Source organism: Lolium rigidum, chromosome 4, assembly GCF_022539505.1.
Source record: "Lolium rigidum isolate FL_2022 chromosome 4, APGP_CSIRO_Lrig_0.1, whole genome shotgun sequence".
NCBI lineage: Eukaryota > Viridiplantae > Streptophyta > Magnoliopsida > Poales > Poaceae > Lolium > Lolium rigidum.
In genome coordinates this window covers 113,522,114-113,529,985 of record NC_061511.1, presented here as the reverse complement: position 1 = coordinate 113,529,985, position 7,872 = coordinate 113,522,114, and the positions used below count along the sequence as shown (strand labels likewise).

General features: G+C 43.4%; 1 long non-coding RNA gene across 9 annotated transcripts; it reads left to right on the top strand.

Moving 5' to 3' along the window:
- On the top strand, positions 1 to 7,262 carry LOC124650512. Of its 9 annotated transcripts, XR_006987034.1 has the most exons (8): positions 7 to 489; positions 569 to 717; positions 816 to 1,005; positions 1,097 to 1,163; positions 1,301 to 1,397; positions 1,766 to 1,822; positions 1,919 to 2,057; positions 6,922 to 7,262. It is a non-coding gene; the product is annotated as an uncharacterized LOC124650512 (long non-coding RNA). The 9 variants fall into 9 exon arrangements; XR_006987036.1 differs by adding an exon at positions 6,265 to 6,334 and having other exon boundaries at positions 1 to 489; positions 1,301 to 2,057; XR_006987031.1 differs by having other exon boundaries at positions 4 to 489; positions 1,301 to 1,822.
- Positions 7,263 to 7,872: the final 610 nt, after the last annotated feature.

Genomic DNA, 7,872 nt, shown 5'->3' with positions numbered 1-7,872 from the left:
CCACACGCTATCTCCCTCCCAAACCCTATTTCTCTCCCGGCTTGCTCTCCCTAGCGGCGGCGGCGGCGAAGCTACCGGCGGCGGCGGGGAACGACGATGGATGGTTAGTGCATCCTCTTCCCCAGTCTATCCTCTCTCGTCCTGTCCTCACTCGTCATGTCCTCTCTCCTGTCTCATAGTGAGGAACGGGGAGAAGCGGCGGCGGGGAATGGGCGGGCTCTCCTCTGTTGTCATGTCTTCTCTCCTCTCTCCTGTGCGGCGGCGGGCAACGGCGAACACTGCTGTCTGGAACGTGCGCGTTCACCTATTCAATCTCGCCGGCTCTCATGTCTCTGTTCTAACCCCTCTCTATATTCACGAGAGAATATAGAGATGTCTCTGGAACTTGGAAGGGGCGTGGGATGGTGATAGAGAACTGAGCCGACGACCGTGAAGAAGCCCAGCAGCAACTTCTTCAAGTTTACTGATTTTCCCACTAAAAAATCAGAGGTATACTTCATCAGAATTTACCTTGTTTGTTACTTCCTTAGATTTGGCGAAGTTAAGCCTGCTTGTGGATGTATCCAAGGTCGTGTGGCGATGATGGCCGTCAAGAAGGAGATACAGACGATTAAAAATCCTAGACAAATCTCATGTTGGATAAACATTTGTTCTATGCAACGGTTTACCTTGACCGACGAGGTGTACACGCAGCTCTGGCTGCTGGTCGACAACTAGGTACTGCTGTACTGATCAGAATAGGCTGTGGTAATGTATCTGTGATTGTTCAATAAGGGTTGAATTATCAAGGGTCTGCGCATTGATGATGTTTGCAGGAAGCGAAGAGGCGGATGCAGGACGGGAAGAAGAGAACTCATGCGACGCTGACGGATATGATGCCGAGGATTGCTCGGATACCGCACATGTTATGCAAGAGGCTCACTCGGACACCGCACATGTTCTGCAAGAGGCTCACGGCTTCACACACCAGCACGCATGGGGGCTTCTCCATGCCGCAGAAGACTGGTTCGTGATGTTGGTGTGCTTAGCATTTGTGAAGAGGGTATTTTGTTCCCTTTTGATTCACTTGGTAGTGATGTTTGCTTGGGTTGTGCAGGGTTGCAGCTTGCGGAGGCCATGAGAAGCTATTGCTGGCCTTCTGAAATTGGAACCAAGTTTCTGCAGTAAATCCTTCTCGAGCGCTGATTTTTTTTGGCTTCCACCCCACATTCCTTACCTGATTAATAGGATATGTGACACGGTTGAAATTATAAGATATTTGGATGTGACTCTAATACTCCTCATCTTTTGTAAACTACAGTTTCTAATGAGGGAGCCCAAGGTGGCAAACTACCTGTTTACGAGAAAGAATCAAAGGGGCTCAAGTAAAAGAGTGAGGGTGACTATCTCGTGAACATGTAAGGAGTATATAGCCGTTGTCGTATTTTTCTTGACCTACTCATTTCGAATGTGATGACATGGTTTGCTCTACAAATGGCATGCCTTAAAGACTTCGCAAGTTTGTATAACTCTGTCAGTTTTTCCTTCATGCTTAAATTTTATAGTTACCTTATTCAGTGATACTTGATTTGTTTTCAGATTCATTTACTTAGAACGTGAGGTGATTATTAATTTTGTAGCTAGCTATTAGCCTCCACCATGTTCACATTAGTTGTCCAGATAACTTGTAGTTGATTAACTTAGCTCTGAGCAATTAGATTAGGCAATATATTAGGTTTCTTCATTTGGCTGATGGGTTTATGTGCTCTTCCAACTGAATGGTAAGATGGAGGAGTACCGTGCATGCCTAGGTTGTGGGAAACACTTGCCAACATCCAGATTGGTTGGTACTCTTGTTCCTATTCAGTGTTGCGCTGCAACGTTCCCTTTAAGCTATGTTTGACCACTGATGCATTGGTGTGTGCTTGCTTCTTTCTAGAGACGTAGGCGTTCTCTGTGGTGAGGGAAACAACAAGGAGGACACTTTGATGTTCAGGGTATACCAGATTTGCTTTGTTATGGTGGGGATGTAATGCTGCACCATGCTGAGTACTGCCTTCCTTACAACTTAGAAAAAGGTTTGTTGGCCATTTTGCAATTTACAAAATCTGTATTAGCTTCCACTTGCCTGTATAAATTTGACTGTTACTACCTCCTATCCGTTTCAATCGGCGCAAATACCATGCACTACATGCTCGCGGTCTTCACAACCCCGCGTCGATTTAGTTGGATCGGAGGGAGTAGATTTACAGTATGCTTAAGTTTTTACAGTATGTGGATACCACCTAAAATATGTATCTTTTTATTTTGTGTATTCAGGCTTAACAATATTCAGTACCATGATTAATACTATTTCCTGTCTTTTCAAGTTTTGTGTGTTCATACTTAGTAATTTTCAGTAACATGAGGCATTATTCACCCAGTCTACATGCCAAAAAAAACTGATCTGCTAGATGACATGCTTCGTAATAGTAGAACAATCGTTGTGTGCAATCCATGGTTAACCAAGGCGTGCCTAGGTGCTAGGCAACAACAAATTGCCTACCGCTTTCATACGTTGTCATCTTACCTGTTCTTAGAGAATGGTAGCTGCGGTACTTTAGTGTTCAAGTAGTAAGGGAAATAAATTGGCTGGCAATTTTCCTTTTCTTTTCCCCCTCCATTCTCCATGTTACACACATTAGGGCATACTTCAGTCCCGGGCTCCTGGATTTCAAATATTTAATCACTGTTGCTTTTGTACTGCCATCACATGCATAATGAGGTTACTGCTAGCTAAGTTAGTTACAGTACATACACAACTGAATAGTGATACCATCAATCTCCCTAGACCGAGCTTTGTTGGCCACTCCCAACTTATTCATCATATCCAGCTTAACTTGATTGATTGTTGATTTTCTGATCCGAACCTTGACAATACGTAGTAAGAGTTTCCTTGTGCCTCTACACTTCTTGATTCACTCAGTGCAAATAATATGCTATCGTCTTTAGTAGGAGATGGAAAATAGTTGGGTCTGCACAACTGTTACTAACTTCTTGTAGAACCACCATAGGCTCCTTGAGAAACAGTACTTAGTAGCCGTCTCTGGCTGGTGAAAATACATAGACCACAAAGTCCTTCATAGATTTCTAGGTGCTTTCTTGTTCATGATGCTCGCGCTTCCGCTGCTACATCTGTTCCAGAGATTACATTTTCCTCCAACCTATGACTAATTATATCATGTTGGGAGTATCACAAATTAGTGCGTGGTGTTTCTGAACCTGAAAGATAAATATATCTGGTTAGATACCTGCTTATATCCTAAAACTTGATGGTAGGTTGTAGGTCCACAAAAAGGTCTGATTGAACGATGGCTCGAAAATTGTGTTCTGCTGATAGTTTTTTCTCCATACTAGCACAAAACCCGTGCGTTGCTACGGCCTAGTGTCTCGTAATGTATGAAAAGATGTTGTTATCGTCTCCGCCGCAGCCTCACAAACACCATCTGAACACACATGCTCCCCAGATCTAAAAGACTATCCAAAAAAAAAATCCTTGGGCCTCGTTCTGGTCGTGCAACAATGCTATAAGATTCGTGCAGCTACATGTGTACAATGTAAATAGGCCCCTCTCGTTAAATTTTCTATTCAGTGCATATTCCAATCATCATATGTTCAAAATTAGTATCTGAGTAAAATGAATAAAAAATCTGGCCAGCATTTGTTCCACCATTTTGTACAAAATTCAGTTTTTACCCAAAAGGATTGGCTAGGAAACAAAATCCTCTGTCGGACAGTAGGAAAACGGATCACAGCAGAAAAGGAAATGTAATTGGACAAATCTAGAAGAAGCAAATCAAAGCTCAAGGCTGGCGCTGCACCGAATTTCCCCATCTCGGTCAACCCTACCCTTCCACCCCAGCAGACTTCCTGGCCGAGGCGGCTGCCAAAATTCCTCTCACACCCTCATCTCTTAGCGCTGCCGGCAGTCGTGCTCCGGCTCCGTCGTCCCGCCCGGCCGCTCGAGTACCTTACCTCGGATTTTACTCTCGTTCCTCACCCTACACCCCATGCTTCCGGCTCCGTCCTCGTCCCCCGTCCCGGCCGTGGCCGCAACGCCGCCCGCTGGGGGTTTCCTGCCTTTCCCTCATTTAATTGTAGCCGTGCAATCCTCCTATGTTATTGTCCGTACTGCTCTTTGGCTTCTTGACTCCCATCTCAGCTCGACGATAAGCATCTTGGAAAACTATATAAATTGGTGAAACTCAATTTACGGAAGCGAGGTGGGACTATGGAAAAGAATCTATCCAGTTTTTTCTTTCATCAGGTCACGGCGTAACCGTCCAAGAAGGCCCAGTGGCGCAGCGGAGCGGCCCATCAACATCAGACATGGAAGCCTAATGCTTTTCTGATGAAAAACGTTCGGTACAGGCACAGCCAACTTGGCGGTGGCATAATATGTAATTCTAAGCAAAAACGGGGGTAATTTAAGTTGGACGAAAATTTTGGCAGAAACCTTACTTCCTTTATTATTAGGTATAGATTACTCTGATATGTGCTGTTGATATACATTACGGACAGCTTCATTTTTAAGTATAGATCTAAATAAACTATAGATGTTCCTCATTTAACATGTCTATGTGCTAAGCAACTTCATAAACTAGATGGCACCCCGCGCGTTGTTGCGGGGTTCGATGAATTTTGAGATGCAAAAGATGAACAGTTAATAATTGTAAAGTAGAGCTATAAACCATGCAGACTTATGCTTAATAAAAAAGGATCATTAAAATATTTGGCCACAGAAAGTAAAATTGTTGCTCATTGTTCATTAAAAAAGGCTCAAGAGTAGCCAAACTTGCTTGTACTAAAAAGTCAATTTGTTTATCTCTGATAGCCGCCTTCCTGCAAATATGGTTTAAGCTTTCAGTCTGAGTGGTGAGATTTGCTAAGTCAGTGGATCAGCCTGTAGGGGAGGGAGTAGAAAAAAGAATTTGTACTTTCAGAGATTAAAAAAAGGAGGAGCCAACATATACGAATTCCCGATGCCCTGCTTGTGGCCTCAAACTGCTTTGAGGCACCAAAAAGCTATGCTGCGGAGGTGACGTCTGAGCCATGACCTGTCGTTTATCCGTGATAATGGTTGGTTTACTAAAATTTTGACGGCCATATTGTATCTCATCAGAAGAGGCAATCACGCTTGATACTCTTCATCTTCTGTAATAAATAACAGATCTCTGTTCTAAAAGAATGGCTGGCTATTGGTTTTTGATAGTTCACCTTACAATACTGGAAGCCAATTCCTGCAATTAACTTGAACAATTTGGCGAAGGTACAGATCTATCATATTCGATTGACCTGGTCTATTTATTGAGACCTGAACATGAACAGTAGAAATAGAGGGGATAAATTATAAAAGTCACCAAACTGGAAGCTAATTCCTGATCGTTGGCCTCCTTCGGTTGGGTACAACGATGTGAGCAGAGGCGATGTGATGGGAGCCGATAATTCACCAAACTGGATCCAAGGCTGGGTACAACGATGTGAGCATAGGCGCATGTACTTGTGCTGTAGGACAATGGAAATCAGCGGAGGTATTTAAAGACGAAGACTACTGATCGTTGGCCTCCTTTGGTTTCTTCTACAGTTTTATGTATGACTATTAAAGCGGATGACTGCTGGGATGCCCTCATCTATCTCACGTATATTTATGGTTGGGTGATCAAGGGTCGCGAACTGGTAGATGAAGAGATGACGGAGAACATGAGTGGCCAAGATGAGGAAGCGATGCGCGGTGCTGGATGATATGGTATTGAAATGTAAGCTGGGCCTGGGCTATGTGCTATTCCTATACAGCCCATGTAAGACGAACCGATCGAGGGGTGGAACTTGGAGCATGTCGGTCCGTCATAGACTGGTTTCGTCGCTTGACCGTGTGAATAGGCTGTATAACTTACGGAATGATGTGGACGCACAGAATTGCAGGGAAATGGGGTAGTGGGGGGTTGCTATTTAGAGATAGAAAATTGTGTTGTGCTGATAATATTTTATTAGTCATTATGGAGGTAGCGTGAAGAACGATTGTCTGTGCTCACCTGGAATTGTAGCATTGTTCTCAGCATGTGTCATAGGGACTGTGTCCCATTACCTTCTTTGCATCCAGTTGCAACAAAAGAAATGTATCTGCTACGACTTTCTACTGGTTGACCAATGATCCGGATGAGAAACACTATTATCCCTGTCTCATTCATTCCTATGAATCAAGAGAATACCATCTCTGGATTATATCTGATTTAGTATCACTACTAGAAACGGAGGCAACTAGGGCATGTTTCTAAAGTGGTTCAGGCAAGCAACAGATCAAATATTTGTTATCAAGGTAACCTTTTTTTTGGATGGTTAATGGCGACTTGTTAATTGCTATTTAAAGTACTAGATTTGTGCGTCGGTTTGTGTGTTTCTCAAATTTTGTAGTTACATGGTTAAACGATTCTCAGTGATGTATCCCATTTAATGTGATAACTAAGTTTTCAGGATCTTTATTTTTGACACTAAAGTTTTCAGGATCTTAGTCTAAGCACCTCTGCGATATGACCATAACATCTGATGGGTTTTCAGGTCCATTTGGCTTATTTTGCTTTGATAAGGCCTTCCATTGTTATTACCTCAATGGTTATTGTCAAGCTCTTATTTTTGTTTATATCAGTTTCTTTAGTTAGTAACTTAGTATGTTTGTATACATATATATAAATATGCCGATAAGTTGCAGAACTTCCAAAAGCAGTTTTAGTCCACGCCTTGATGGTAAAGTATCGATATCGACTTGTGTAGTTTATGTTGGGTTCATAACTCAGGTGTACAAACCTGCTCTTGGCCATAGATTTCATGAACTTTTTTTCTGTAGATTTCGCTTAATCAAAATTAATCCCATTGTCCTGGATTTCATTTTTTGTTTCTTGTGTATAGGTCACTGATGTTGAATTCAGTAATGGCCAAAGAGAAGTTCTTGCTAAAAAAAGTTGTTCTAGAGGAGCTCTACATGTGGAACTGTCTACCCCACTGGGACCTCAATTTACTCTTGGCCGAACTTCAGTGTGATACCCACGAACTGAGTTGTGTTTGTGTTTGGCGCAAAAAATCGGACTTTTTACATGTATACCTATATATTACACATAGTAAGCTAAAATTTTCAATCTGAGCTGCAATGGTGGATGCATCCCATTGTTTTTACCTATTTCTTTGATACCACATTAGCCACAATTTCAATATTGTAACTTTGCTTTATAAAATTTTGGAGGTTGCTGACATTTCTTAATTTTGGAATTCGAGGGTTTTCATGGGATGGTGCATTGAGAAACAGTTGTCCGCTTGTGTTATAATATGCTAGAAACTGTAAAGTGAAATGTAGTGGTTAAAATGGCCAGAATGAGTTTTGATTTGGATGCAAGACTATCCTAGAGGCATGCAAAGGAAACCTGTATTGGGGCGTTGTCATTGGACTGGAATTAGATCGCACAGCTCTGGCGAGGAGGCGCCCCATGGGGCGCCCCAACCACTAGTTGTTATCACGTGTGTGTTCTCTTGGCTGCGGCTGCTTCTTTGATCGCTTGGTCGACAGAATTTTATGGCAAAATAGACCAGCCTCTGCTCAATTCATTGACAAAAAAATACATGTGAGTGCAATTGACAAAAAATATCACTTTCTCAGTGGCAGTAGTGCCCCCAGGCGATACGTGGCACATGCCGCCGTGTGCTCTGTGGCGCCGGGACCTTGCCATCCGGTGCCCTGGTGGCACATTAGTTGTCGAGCTGCGCCGTCACCGGCGTCGACAACGGCGGGCCATGCCGCCCTCCTGCGCGGCGGCGGCCGACGTGAAGCATGCCGCCCCACGCGGTGAGGCGGGCCTCGCCATCCGA